We start from the raw sequence: 15,391 nt of genomic DNA, 5'->3' as shown, positions 1-15,391 counted from the left end.
TAGACTTATCTCATCGTAGTCAACATCTTGAACTTGTCGAAAACCTTTTGCGACAATTCGTGCTTTGTAGATAGTAACACTACTATCAGTGTCCGTATTCCTCTTGAAAATCCATTTATTCTTAATGGCTCACCGATCAACGGGCAAGTCAATCAAAGTCCATACTTTGTTCTAATACATGGATCTCATCTCAAATTTCATGGCTTCAAGCCATTTCGCGGAATCTGAGCTCATCATCGCTTCCTCATAGTTTGTAGGTTCGTCATGGTCAAGTAACATGACCTCTAGAACATGATTACCATACCACTCGGGTGAGGAACGTATTCTGGTTGACCTACGAGGTTCGGTAGTAACTTGATCTGAAGTTTCATGATCATCATCATTAACTTCCTCACTAATTGGTGTAGGAATCACTAGAACTGATTTCTGTGATGAACTACTTTCCAATTTGGGAGAAGGTACAATTACCTCATCAAGTTTTACATTCCTCCCAATCACTTCTTTTGAGAGAAACTTCTTCTCTAGAAAGGATCCATTCTTAGCAACAAATATCTTGCCTTCGGATCTATAATAGAAGGTGTACCCAACCGCTTCCTTTGGGTATCCTATGAAGACGCATTTCTCCGATTTGGGTTCGAGCTTATCAGGTTGAAACTTTTTCACATAAGCATCATAACCCCAAACTTTAAGAAATGACAGCTTAGGTTTCTTGCTAAACCACAATTCATATGGTGTCGTCTCAACGGATTTAGATGGTGCCCTATTTAACATGAATGCAGCTGTCTCCAATACATAACCCCAAAACAATAGTGATAAATCGGTAAGAGACATCATAGATTGCACCATATCTAATAAAGTACGGTTATGACGTTCGTACACACCATTACGCTGTGGTGTTCCAGGTGGCGTGAGTTGCGAAACTATTCCTCATTGTTTCAAATGAAGACTAAACTTGTAACTCAAATATTCTCCTCCACGATCAGATCGCAGAAACTTTATTTTCTTGTTACGATGATTTTCCACTTCACTCTGAAATTCTTTGAACTTTTGAAATGTTTCAGACTCATATTTCATCAAGTAGATATACCCATATCTGCTCAAATCATCTGTGAATATCAGAAAACAACGATACCCACCGCGAGCCTCAACACTCATCGGATTGCATACATCAGTATGTATTATTTCCAATAAGTCAGTTGCTTGCTCCATTGTTCCGGAGAACGGAGTTTTAGTCATCTTGCCCACAAGGCATGGTTCGCAAGCATCAAATGATTCATAATCAAGTGATTCCAAAATCCCATCAGCATGGAGTTTCTTCATGCGCTTTACACCAATATGACCTAAACGACAGTGCACATATAAGTTGCACTATCATTATTAACTTTGCATTTTTTGGAGTCAATATTATGAATATGTGTATTACTACGATCGAGATTCAATAAACCATTCACCTTGGGTGTATGACCTCAGAAGGTTTTATTCATGTAAATAGAATAACAATTATCCTTGACTTAAATGAATAACTGTATTGCAATAAACATGATCCAATCATATTATGCTTTACGCAAACACCAAATAACATTTATTTTAGGTTCAACACTAATCCCGAAGGTAAAGGGAGTGTGCGATGGTGATCTTATCAACCTTGGAATCACCTCCAACTCACATCATCACCTCGCCCTTAACTAGTCTCTATTTATTTTGCAACTCCCGTTTCGAGTTACTACTCTTAGTAACTGAACTAGTATCAAATACTGAGGTGTTGTTATAAACACTAGTAAAGTACACATCAATAACATGTATATCAAATATATACTTTCGTTCACTTTGCCATCCTTCTTATCCACCAAGTATCTAGGGCAGTTCTACTTCCAGTGACCATCTTTTGTAGTAGAAGCACTCAGTTCCAGGCTTGGGTCTAGCTTTGAGCTTCTTCATGGGAGTGGCAACTTGCTTGCCTTTCTTCTTTGAAGTTCCTCTTTCTTTCCCTTTGCCCTTTTCTTGAAACTAGTGGTCTTGTTAACCATCAACACTTGATGCTATTTCTTGATTTCTACCTTCACCGATTTCAGCATCGCGAAGAGCTTGGGAATTACTTTCGTCACCCCTTGCATATTATAGTTCATCACTAAGTTCTAGTAACTTGGTGATAGTGACTAGAGAACTTTATCAATTACTATATTATATGGAAGATTAACTCCCACTTTATTCAGGCAATTGTAGTACCCAGACAATCTGAGCACATGCTCACTTGTTGAGCTATTCTCCTCCACCTTGTAGGCAAAGTACTGTCAGAGGTCTCATACCTCTTGACACGGGCATGAGTATGAAATACCAATTTCAAGTCTTAGAACATCTTATATGTTCCATGGCGTTCAAAACGTTTTTGAAGTCCCGGTTCTAAGACGTAAAGCATGGTGCACTAAACTATTAAGTAGTCATCATACCAAGCTTTGTCAACGTTCATAACGTGTGCATCTGCTCCTGCAATAGGTCTGTCACCTAGTGGTGCATCAAGGACATAATTCTTCTGTGCAGCCATGAGGATAATCCTCGGATCACGGACCCTGTCCGCATCATTGCTACTATCATCTTTCAACTTATTTTTCTCTAGGAGCGTATCAAAAAATAAACGGGGAGCTACATCGCAAGCTATTGATCTACAACATAGATATGCAAATACTATCAGGACTAAGTTCATGATAAATTAAAGTTCAATTAATCATATTACTTAAGAACTCCCACTTAGATAGACATCCCTCTAGTCATCTAAATGATCACGTGATCCAAATCAACTAAACCATGTCCGATCATCACATGAGATGGAGTAGTTTTCAATGGTGAACATCACTATGTTGATCATATCTACTATATGATTCATGCTCGACCTTTCGGTCTCCAGTGTTCCAAGGCCATATCTGCATATGCTAGGCTCGTCAAGTTTAACCCGAGTATTCCGCGTGTGCAAAACTGGCTTGCACCCGTTGTATGTGAACGTAGAGCTTATCACACCCGATCATCACGTGGTGTCTCGGCACGACGAACTGTCGCAACGGTGCATACTCAGAGAGAACACTTATACCTTGAAATTTAGTGAGAGATCATCTTATAATGGTACCGCCGAACTAAGCAAAATAAGATACATAAAGGATAAACATCACATGCAACCAAAATATGTGACATGATATGGCCATCATCATCTTGTGCTTTTGATCTCCATCTCCAAAACACCATCATGATCTCTATCGTCACCGGCATGACACCATGATCTCCATCATCTTGATCTCTATCAACGTGTCATCACATGGTCGTCTCACCAACTATTGCTTTCGCAACTATTGCTATCGCATAGCGATAAAGTAAAGCAATTATATGGCGCTTGCATCTTATGCAATAAAGAGACAACCATAAGGCTCCTTCCAGTTGGCGATAACTTTAACAAAACATGATCATATCATACAACAATTTATATCTCATCACGTATTGACCATATCACATCACAACATGCCTTGCAAAAACAAGTTAGAAGTCCTCTACTTTGTTGTTGCAAGTTTTACGTGGCTGCTACGGGCTGAGCAAGAACCGTTCTTATCTACGCATCAAAAACCACAACGCGGTATAGTGATTGCTTTTTGATCTTCAGAAAGAACCATGTTCATTCAATCTGATTCAACTAAAGCTAGAGAAACAGACACCCACTAGCCACCTATGTGCGAAGAATGTCGATAGAACCAGTCTCGCGTAAACGTACGTGTAATGTCGGTCTGGGCCGCTTCATCCAACAATGCCGCTGAATCAAGAATCAACTAATGACGGCAAGAAATATGTATATACCCACGAACTCACAATCCAGTAGAACTTCGAGGGAGAGCTTCGTCATCATGACGACGTGATGACGATGATGATGTTTCCACCGAAACAGGGCTTCGCCTAAGCACCGCTACGATATTACCGAGGTGGATTATGGTGGAGGGGGGCAGCGCACACGGCTAAAGATCAATGATCAACTTGTGTGTCCATGGGGTGCCCCCCGTATATAAAGGAGTGGAGGAGGGGAGGGGGCCGGCCTCTCTAGGTGCGCCCCAAGGGAGTCCTACTCCCACCGAGAGTAGGATTCCCTCCTTCCCTTGTTGGTTCTAGGAGAGAAGGAAGGAGGAGGAAGAAGGAAGGAAAGGGGGGACGGCCCCCTCCCAATTCGGATTGGGCTTGGGGGGGGGGCGCCCCCGCCTTTGCTTCTTTTACCCCTCTTCCACTAAGGCCCAATAAGGCCCATATACCTCCCGGGGGGTTCCGGTAACCTCCCGGTGCCGGTATACTCCCGATTTCACCCGGAACCATTCGATGTCCAAACATAGGCTTCCAATATATCGATCTTTACGTATCGACCATTTCGAGACTCCTCGTCATGTCTGTGATCAAATCAGGGACTCTGAACTACCTTCGGTACATCAAAACACATAAACTCATAATACCGATCGTCACCGAACGTTAAGCGTGCGGACCCTACGGGTTCGAGAACTATGTAGACATGACTGAGACATGTCTCTGGTCAATAACCAATAGCGGAACCTGGATGCTCATATTGGTTCCTACATATTCTACAAAGATCTTTATCGGTCAAACCGCATAACGATATACGTTGTTCCCTTTGTCATTGGTATGTTTACTTGTCCGAGATTCGATCGTCGGTATCTCAATACCTAGTTTAATCTCGTTACCGGCAAGTCTCTTTACTCATTCCGTAATGCTACATCCTGTAACTAACTCATTAGCTACATTGCTTGCAAGGCTTATAGTGATGTACATTACCGAGAGGGCCCAGAGATACCTCTCTGACAATCGGAGTGACAAATCCTAATCTTGATCCATGCCAACTCAACAAACACCATCGGAGACACGTGTAGAGCACCTTTATAATCACCCAGTTACGTTGTGACGTTTGGTAGCACACAAAGTGTTTCTCCGGTATTCGGGAGTTGCATGATCTCATAGTCATAGGAACATGTATAATTATGGAGAAAGCAATAGCAACAAACTAAATGATCATCGTGCTAAGCTAACGATGGGTCAACTCAATCACATCATTCTCTAATGATGTGATCCCCCGTTAATCAAATGACAACTCATGTGTATGGTTAGGAAACATAACCATCAGTGATTCAACGAGCTAGTCAAGTAGATGCAAACTAGTGACACTCTGTTTGTCTATGTATTCACACATGTACTAAGTTTTCGGTTAATACAATTCTAGCATGAATAATAAACATTTACCATGATATAAGGAAATATAAATAGCAACTTTATTATTGCCTCTAGGGCATATTTCCTTCAATTTTATAGTATCAGGGTTGAGGTCTGCAGGGCCACCAGGTGGGGACAACCCACCTGGGCGCGCCATGAGGGGGGGGGGCTGGTGGGTTGTGCCCACCCAGGTGCCCCCCTCCGGTGGATATTGGCTCTAGAAATTCTCTTTATTTTTGTAAAAAATCCTCGCAAAGTTTCGTTCCATTCCGAGAACTTTTATTTCTGCACAAAAACAACACCATGGTAGTTCTGCTGAAAACAACGTCAGTCCGGGGTTAGTTTCATTCAAATCATGCAAATTAGAGTCCAAAATAAGAGGAAAAGCGTTAGGAAAAGTAGATACATTGGAGACATATCAATGCCCCCAAGCTTAAACCTTTGCTTGTCCTCAAGCAATTCAGTTGATAAACTGAAAGTAAAAAATAAAAAACTTTTACGAACTCTTTTGCTCTTGTTTGCATAAATAAGCTTAAACAACACCCAGGTTTTCAGCCAACATTATAACTAACCATGTCGACAATAACTCTTAAAATTATATTAACTCATATCAATAACATAATCAGCTAGCGAGCAATAATAAGATATCTCAAACAGCAACACGTTGTCAAAACAACCATGATATAATATGACAATAGTGGTATCTCACTAGCCCTTTCTGAGACCGCAAAACATAAATGCAGAGCACCTCCAAAGTTCAAGCAGCGACTAAACATTTTAATTCATGGTAGAAAAGATCCAGTCATGATGCACCCAACATTAGCTACACACAATGCATAAGCATGACAACTGTGCTCTCAGGTTCTGGCGCTTATTTTAGAAGGTGATGACACAACATAAAAGTAAATAGATAGTCCCTTCACAGAGGGAAGCAGTGATTTGTAGAGGTGCCAGAGCTCAAGTTTTTAAAACAGAGGTAAATGGTATTTTGAGACATGCACCTTTCTTGTTTACTTCACGATCATCAGTTATCAATATCTTCCATGCTAAGCACACTAGTGGTGGTTCCCAAGCGATAAAAGTAAAGGTTTTGACTCCATTGGGAGTTTTTGTTTGATTATTTGTAAGCTTTTTCTGTTTGCAGTTTGGGACTGGGCATCCCTATTACCGCCCTTTTCTCGTGTGATGGCAAGTGAACAAACACTCAACCTGAGAATAACCCGCTTAGCATGGAAGATACTGACCACCTCCTGTCGTTCCATGAACGATCTAGGCACACAAAAGGGATATTTATTAGACGTGTTTAGAGGTGGCACATGCAAATTTACTTAGTACGGCAGGGTAATAGCACATATAGGTAGGTATGGTTGACTCATCTAGAATAACTTGGGTTCAAGGTCTTTGATGTACAAGCAGAATTTCTACTTAGTACATGCGAAGGCTAGCAAATAGATTGAGAAGCGGCCAGCTAGAGAGCAACAACGGTCATGAACATGCATTATGTGTAAGTAACATTGGATATTAGCAACCGTAGGATATGAACACCATGAACATAAATATCATAGAGGCTATGTTGGTTTTGATTCAACTACATGCATGAACATGTGCCAAGTCAAGCCACTCGAACATTCAGAGGAGGATACCATATCATCATACTACATCACAATCATTTTAACGCAATGTTGATATCCAAGATAAATCATTATCCACTCCTAGCTACTTATCCATGGCATGAGAAACTATAATCTCTAATTTTCATTGCAAACATGTTTAATCATAATGGGATGAATCATGGATACTAGGTTAAACATATTTACACAAATAGAACACGTCGAGTTCATACCCATTTCTCTTTGCCACGGCCAGTTCATCGAATATCGCCATTATTGCCTTTCACTTGCACAGCCAAACAATGTGAAAATAATAATAGTGCAAGAGTGTCGTGGACTAAGATCGAATCTGCAAACATTTTATTCAATGGGAGAAGACAAGGTAAAATGGGCTCTTTGTTAGATCAACAATTATGCAAATCAGAGCCACTCAACATTTTCATCGTTGTCTTCTCCTCGGTACGACTCAAATAAAAAGTAAAGAAACATAGAGAAACACACTAAAATATTTTTGGAGTTTTTGGTTTTCTTGAACAAGCAAATAAAAGGGAAAAGCAAAAAAAGAAAAACTATTTACACGAAAAAGCTCCCAACAAGCAAAATAAGAACAAGGAAATCTGTTTGGGTTTTCTTTTTAGTGCTACATCTAAGCATGCATAGAAAGTAAACTAACTACAACTATTTTTTTGTTTTTTCTAAGTTTTTTTCAAACACACAAGAAGAAAGCAAGAAAATAAATCTAACATGGGTGATACAATGAAAAATTGTGGACACCGATGAATGAAATGTGTGAACATGAATGTAATGTCGGTGGAAAACACGTACTCCCCCAAGCTTAGGCTTTTGGCCTAACTTGGCAGTCAATCAGAAGTCTGGATAGTAGTCGGGGTGCTGAGGAGCGGGCATCCATGCATCCCACTGCTGAGGCTCCTCCTCTGCTGCAGCCTGGTCGTTCCGGTAGGCGATGATGTCCACAGGCATAATCCTATATCCACCCCTGGCAATAGGATCAAACAAAGTAGGAGATGGCAATGAAATAATATCAAGAGTCCTCACACTAAAAACTAGGTTATATGGAATAGGGACATTAGGAGAATCGATATCAGTAAAATGGTGGTGATCCATGGCTGCGTGATCTAGGTAAACCTTGGTGAGGGTAATCATGAAGGCGTATCTCAACATTAAAGTGAGCCGCCAAACGAGTAGCAAAAATCCCACCATGTATTTTACCCTTGGACTTATTAATGTGGAGGCGATGTGCCACAATAGCTCCCAAGCTATAAGTGTTGTTGCCCTCTAATGCACGACGTAAAATAGTAAGGTCTGGTGAACTGAGTGCATCCAGCTTCTCTCTAGCAAGCAAGCATTTTGCAATGAAAAGAGCAAAGTAATGAACAGCAGGAAATGCAAGCCAGCGGCAGTGATAGCTGGCACCCCTCTCTCATCTCCCACTGTCAAGGTACGATAAAAGGCCTCAAACTCTGTCGGCCTTGGCTCAACTAAGCTCCCGTCAGAAGGGATCATGCATATGTCACAAAATTCAGTAAGTGGTATCTGACGGGTTTCAGCATATAAATTAAACTGCACCTCAGGAGGATTATTCCTAGGAAGGAAATTAAAACTTTGAACAAAGATGTTTGTGAGGAGATGATACTGTTCACATTCAGCTATGATGAAGTCGGTGAGGCCGACATTAACAGCATATTGTGTGAACTCCTAAAGGATTCCAGCCTCTCCCATGAACGGGGTATGCGGCCATTCGCACGGCCGTACTTCCGCCAACCTCCGGGGATGGAGATCACTATCAGAAGACTCCCCAATAACTCCCTTGGAGTTCTTCTTAGAAGCAAACTTCCTAAAGATATTCATGCTTTTCCTATGAACAAAAATTCTGAAATTTTTAGTCCACAATTTTTTCCAACAAAACTTCACAAAAATGACAGCAACCACTCCTAGGGACACATAAAGGCCATAGCAAGCATTCAAACTACTTAGAACTCTAAGAATTCAACATGCAAGTTCATCTACAGCAGCACCAAGAGTAGCTAATTATTCAAAATATAAACAACTAAAACAAAAACTAATTGGACAAATGGAGGAGTCAGATACCAAGCAACATTCCCCCGAAACAGTTTCGGAAATGGAGCTTCGAGCAAAGAGATCGAAATCTGCGGGTTTGAGAGCAAGAATACGTGAGAGAGAGCAATGGTGAATTTTTTCTGGAGGTAGGTGATGATGTGGTGTGAAGAGATAAGTGAGGGGGCCCACATGGGGACCACAACCCACCAGGGCACGCCTGGGGGGTCCTGGCGTGCCCAGGTGGGTTGTGCCCACCTGGTGCACCTCCCTCTGATATTATTTGCACCAGAAATTCTTAAATATTTGGAAAAAAATGTATTAAATTTTCAGAGCATTCTGAGAACTTTTATTTTGGGTCATTTTTTATTGCACGGGAAATTCAGAAAAACCGATAAAACATGACATTTCATTTTATTTAACTAACAAAAATAGAAAACAAAAGGTAGGGACATAAGATAGTGCTTACAAAATTCATCGACTTCATACCTCTAAAAAATGATCCATTAATAAGGTTGATCAGGTCTTATTAACAACCACTTTCGATTAGCATAAAACCAAAGAATTTTCGTAAATCACTAAGTTACCTCAATGGGGATATGAATGCCCCAACAATAAGCATTTCATATTAGTTTTTGGCAGTAGGTAGAGGTAGTTGAAAACTTCCAATAGTGGTTGTCAGAGATTTTGCAATAACATTAATACCATTCACTTGGAATTGTTTTTTTGGAAAGTGCACCGTATGCTCACTACCATTGATATGAAAGGTGACCATGCTTTTATTGCAATCAATAACAACCCCTGCAGTATTCAAGAAGGGTCTACCAAGGATAATCGACATGTTGTCGTCCTCAGGCATCTCAAGTATAACAGTGAGTCAAACTAGTAACATTAGCAACAACAACAGGCACATCCTCACAAATACCGATAGGGATGGCAGTAGATTTGTCAGCCATTTGCAATGATATTTCAGTAGGTGTGAGCTTATTCAAATCAAGTCTTTTATATAAAGAGAAAGGCATAACACTAACACCAGCTCCTAAATCACATAAAGAAGTTTTCACATAATTCTTTTTGATAGAGCAAGGTATATGTCGATGTCCTGGGAACGGGGGTACCTAGACCTGCCTGCCTGCGGCCCAGGGTGTGGCTCATCCAGCGGCTTGGTACGTCCCATCTTCATCAACAACCACTCAAGACCCTCGCGAGGGGCCAAGCCTCGCGAGGCGGACGATGCCAAGACCTCCTGGGGCAGCCTACCTAGGCTGGCTCCTAAGGAGCGGAGATATCTATGCAAGGTGCACCTCGCGAGGCACGCATGACGTGAGCCATGACGACCAAGGCCAAGCGGGCGCAGGGTGCCAGTTTCCTCTTTGGTGCTAAAGACGCAGGCGCAGGCGAGTAGTCCCAAGGCATCGGGCGAAGGTTTCCATATCAGTGCAACAAGACCAAGACCAGCAGGACGGCAGGACGAAGGTCACCACGGAGCCCATGGTGGCATCACCACCAGAGCCTTTGGCAGGCGAAGACCACCTTTTGTCAGGATAACTTGTACTAGTTGTCCCCCTTCAAAATTGGCCGTTGTGGGATCCCTTCCCGCCTGAACATTTGGGAAGAGGACCCGGGCCTCTATAAATAGGACTAGCCACCACCTTAGCAAGGGACGGATCATTCAGACCATCCCCACACACACAAGCTCACCGAGCTAAAGAACTCCTCTCCTCAGGAGGCTGTTCATCCCTTGTACCAGTTCATCCTCAGCCTACAAGGCAATCCACCACACCACACTGGAGTAGGGTATTACACCACAACGGTGGCCCAAACCAGTATAAACTCTCGTGTCTTTTGTTCCTTGGGTTCGGTGAGCTAGGCCTAGAGATCGTTGCGAGAGTGAGCGAGAGAGAGAGAGAGAGATCTTTGTGTGCACCCCAGTGTTCGAACCTCAAGGGTTTGCTGGAAGCCACGATCTAACATTTGGCGCGCCAGGTAGGGGTGCGCTGAAGACTCTCTTTTGTCAGCTGATCCGCCAACACTCCGCGGTCTCGATGTCCGGCGACCCGAGGACCAACGCCGACCATTGGGCTGCTTGGCCCGTCAGGGTGGCACCGTCCGCTCAAGGAGACCTCAACTCCGCACTCCAGGCGTCCCGCACATCGCCGAACGCCGCGGGACACGGGCGGTGCGGACCGATGCCTTCCACCCTCACACTGCGGCGCGTGGGGGCCACCGCAAGATCCCCAAGCTACGCGGCGGCGACGGCGCCACACACCCGACGTGAACATGCGAACATGCGAGCCGCACTCATGGTGGCGTGGGAGCTGCTGCGATGCCGGCTGATGGAGAGCGGCCGCGACTCGTTGCTAGAACGCATCGCTAAGCTATTGGATGCTGCAACCAGGGGTACATCGCCTTTCTGCTCCCTACTTACATCTCTAGTTCTGGCCAGGTCGCACGGCAGGCCTCGTCGCGCCCGCATGCTCCCAGGTGCACCAGGAGGGCTCGCCAGCGCCAGCACGACCAACGGTGCCGGACATCTGACCGCGCCTTTGCCTCCCTTGGGTGGCATAGGTGCGGGCGTTGCTCCTCACGGTCCCAATGGGGAGCCACCCTACAACCACCAGGGAGGCGCACCGGGCTCGGTGGTGTGGGGCACAGGACACCTCGACGGAGGTTCCGGAGAGGCAGCTCAGGAAGCCTATGTGCCCCACATGGTGGATCGAGAGTACACGCCAGAGGATGACCCCTGCATGTTCCTTGAGCCGGGATGGGAAGAAGAGATGCTGGAAGTCGAGGCCTTCCATGAGCCACCCAGGAGCCTCGCCGACCCCGCCAATGAAAACAAACGCAGTGTACCACTGATATCTCAGGAGTAGACTTACGCTAACCATGGGTCGCAGGTGGACCAGGCCGCAGCGGCAAACGGCGACCCCAACGCGGCAACCCCACTCCAGCCAGGGGCAGCGCGCTGGGGGCTGCACGGAAGGGGTCCGAAGTAAGGCCCTCCCTCATGTCGCGCGGGGCAAGGCGTCAGCTGGAGGTAGGTCCTCTGCGGGGGAGGCGCCGGCGAGCCCTCCCCCCCGGTAGAGGGCCCGTGGTCGCCAAGGGCGCTGCTAGCGTCCCCTTTGCCCCTTGGCATCATCCTGGTTTCCGGACGCCCCAACGGTGGTCGAGGGTGGCGCAAGGCGGGGCCCTCGTCTGGCGATATGAAGCAAGGCTCACGCCTATGAAGGTCTCCGCCCGTGACACTCTCACGTAATAATGAGTGGGGCTGTACACGCCCCGGAGTCTCCGGGGAGCCGCCCTCGGGCCTCGGGGGCTCCCGCCCACGTCCCAGTGGAAGCGCCACGCTCAGCGCTGGCCGTCGACACTATCCCCTAATGACTATGCTCACGGCCAGTGAAAGCACTAGGCTCCACGCTGGTGAGAAAACAAGAAGACTAGCTAGGTGCCAGACGCGGCCATTTGCTTTCAACCCCTTTTCTGTAACTCGATTTTCCGCCTTTGGGATTTGAACTTGAAGTCGTACTTTCATTGGCAAGCATGGGGGGCATCTTTTCTCGTTCGTGTTGATTTCTTGAGTTTTCCAGCTCCGTGCCTTGTTTCGAGGCCAGCGCATGTTGCCCCTCCCTTACAAGCACCTCGCAAGCAGGGGATGGGCGTGGTATGCACGCACATCTCGCCGTGATCTAACGCTCGTCTCTCAAGAGGCCCTCTCGGGCGGACTAGCAGGCTCCTCAGAAGCCCGAAACCTCGCGAGCCCACGGAGGACTCCCCTTGGGAGAAATGTACATCAACAACTACAAGACCAGTCTGAGGCCTGCCTAGACCGAGGTAAGTCACTGCAGAAAACTCGCGGAAGAACTTGAGAACTCGCAAAAGCACGCCTTAAGTCTGGCTCAGGAAATAAAACAATAGTCTAATTACATGAGGGGCTCCCCCTCCCCAAAATGCTCTTACATCTTGAAGGGCCGTGCCCAAGATTTTGCGCGCAGGTTCAAAACAAGGAGCGTGGGCTCAATCGGACATGTCGCTCGCAGCATCCTCCGAATCGCTCCCGGACATGCTGCTGGCATCGTCGCCAGCGTCGTCTTCACCATCATCAACCACGCCGCCTTCATCCGCCATGACCACCACTGCGTCATCGTCGGAAGAGAAAGCTCTGACCAGAGCATCCACGTTATCATCCATCCAGCGCGCTAGGTTGTCCCGGATAGCCCTGGGCACTGGGGTGATGGCGGTGTCAAAGTTGAAGTTGGGGTTGGCATTCTAAAGATGGCTGAAGACGCGGGAGAACGCGCGTCCAAGGAGGCCTCGGCTCTTTTCATCCATGAGCTCGCGAGCCCTCTCGGCCCGGTCCTCCAGGAGTGTCACGACGTCGGTGAAGAAGCGAAGATGGCTGGCATTATCCTCTGTGTGGGGGTGAGGGGAGTGTTCGTCACAGATGGCACCCAGCGCCTGGTTGGCCCTCACCTTGAGGGCCCGGAGCATGGGAGTATGCTCACGCAGTAACGTCTGCTGGCGGAGCGCTTCCTCCCTGCTTTGCTGCGTGAGGGACTCAACATCAGCAACCCGTCGCTGGAGCGGGAGCAATTCGGCGCGGGCAGAGGCCAACTCGGCCTGGACGGAGACTAGGGCCGGCCTTCTCGCGCCGTTCCGCTTCATCCAACCTTGACATGAGGGCGGTGGTTCTGCCCCTGGCTTCAGCTTCCACGAGCTTCAGCTTTAGGTCGTATATGTTGGCAAGATCTGCTCGAGCCTCCGCCACCCTACGATCGAACTCCTCCTGGATCCTGGCTTCGTGCGCGGTGGCGGCGTCCTCCGCTTTGGCAACCTGGCGCTCCCTCGTCTCCAGCCGTTCGAGCTCGAGGATGCGCTCTGTGGCCTCCAGCATCAGCACCTCCTCGCACTTCAAGATCTCCTCCTCGTCGGGAGGCGCCCCCTTCGTCGATGCCAAGGCGGCCCTGCGCGCCTCGACCTGCTGCTCCAGGGAGGCGTTTAGTGCCCGAAGCTCCCCTTCGCGTTCCTCTGCGGCCTCGTGGCGACGGTCGGCTTCCCTGGCCTCCTCCAAGGCCCGGGCGCTCGCCTCGAGCGAGGTAGCAAGGGACGCCTCGGCCTTCGTGTTGGCGCGTTCATGCTGGAGATGCCCAAGGTCGATGGCCACCTTCAGCTGATGCCATTCGTCCGCCAGCCGAAGGCCTTTGGTTTCAAGGCGGGCGTCAACATCCACAAGCTCTTCTCCGAGCCGGCTCAGCACGCCCATCGCCTCCCGAAAGAGCTCATGACGGACTACTCCACGCTCGCGTGCAGGCTGGAATGCACGACCGAGTTCGTCCTCCGGGCCAAGCTGTGTTGTTGAAGTTTGAAGCGGCTCATCCGCCCTCGGCAGGGTGCTGGAGGCCGACGCCTTTTCGCCCGCCCTTCAGACCTCGATAGAGGCCCGATGGGGCGGGGCCTCAACACTCAGAGGTGAGGCCAGGACCGAGGTCGCCCAACTGCGAGCAAGCACCATTGGAGGGGCCCTTGGCACACTCCCCGCACCCCAGGCCAGACCACGAAGGAAGGACGACAAGAGCGCGGGGTCAAGACGCCAGGCTGGCGTGTACGCCTTCCCAGCAGGCCTTGCGCCGCGTGTGGCAGGTCGACTCGAGGCACTCAGGGTTAGCGAAGAGCCCGAAGCAGGCGAGGGTTGCTTCTCCGGAGACTTCATCGCCCTGGCGGAAGGGGTTCTGAAGAACTATGGTCAGGAGGAGAAGTGGCGCTCAAGAAATTACGAAGATGAGGTACTCACTCGTCAATAGCAATGTACTTCCTCTGCTTCAATGGCCGGAAGGCGTCACCACTGCAGCTTGGAGACCCCTTCCTCTTGCGGAGCGCCTCGAAATTCGGTCGGAGACGGCCGAAGCCCTGGGCATGGTCACCAAGGCCGGGCGCGGATGGTGTGACTCCCGAGGAGGTGACCTCAGGGGTGCTGGACCGCGTAGAGACCTCGGTACTCGCCTCATGGCGGTTCACCGGGGCCTCGGGGGCTCCGGCCTCAGGAGCATCGGACTGTGTCGTCCCCCCATCCGCTTCCTCGGGACGGATCTCCAGGGTCCTGGGGGACGACACCTCAAAAGCCCCGAGTGGCGCCGGTTCCTCAGCAGCAGCGCCGCTGTCGCTCGACAGCGACCGCCCCCCTGCACCCGCTCCTGGGGCGGGCATCATGTTGGCGACAGGCAGGGGGGCCACGAAGACGGGGCTCTCGCGAGGCCCTTCTAGGCCAGCTGGGCGCAGTCCCCATTCGTCGAAGAGGGGCATATGCTTCACAAACTCCACCTTGTTCGAGTAGCAGTACAGAAGACAGCCCTCCTCCGGCAGGTTGGCTGGCATTGGGTCGCCCGTCAGGAGCTCGAGCACCGTGCGCCGCACCTCAGGAGGAAGAGCCGGAGCCTGAAGCCTCATGCGGTCCCCGTAGCTGGAGAAGG

This window comes from Triticum urartu, chromosome 7 (assembly GCF_003073215.2).
Source record: "Triticum urartu cultivar G1812 chromosome 7, Tu2.1, whole genome shotgun sequence".
In the NCBI taxonomy this organism is placed as follows: domain Eukaryota; kingdom Viridiplantae; phylum Streptophyta; class Magnoliopsida; order Poales; family Poaceae; genus Triticum; species Triticum urartu.
This window is presented reverse-complemented; position numbering follows the sequence as displayed.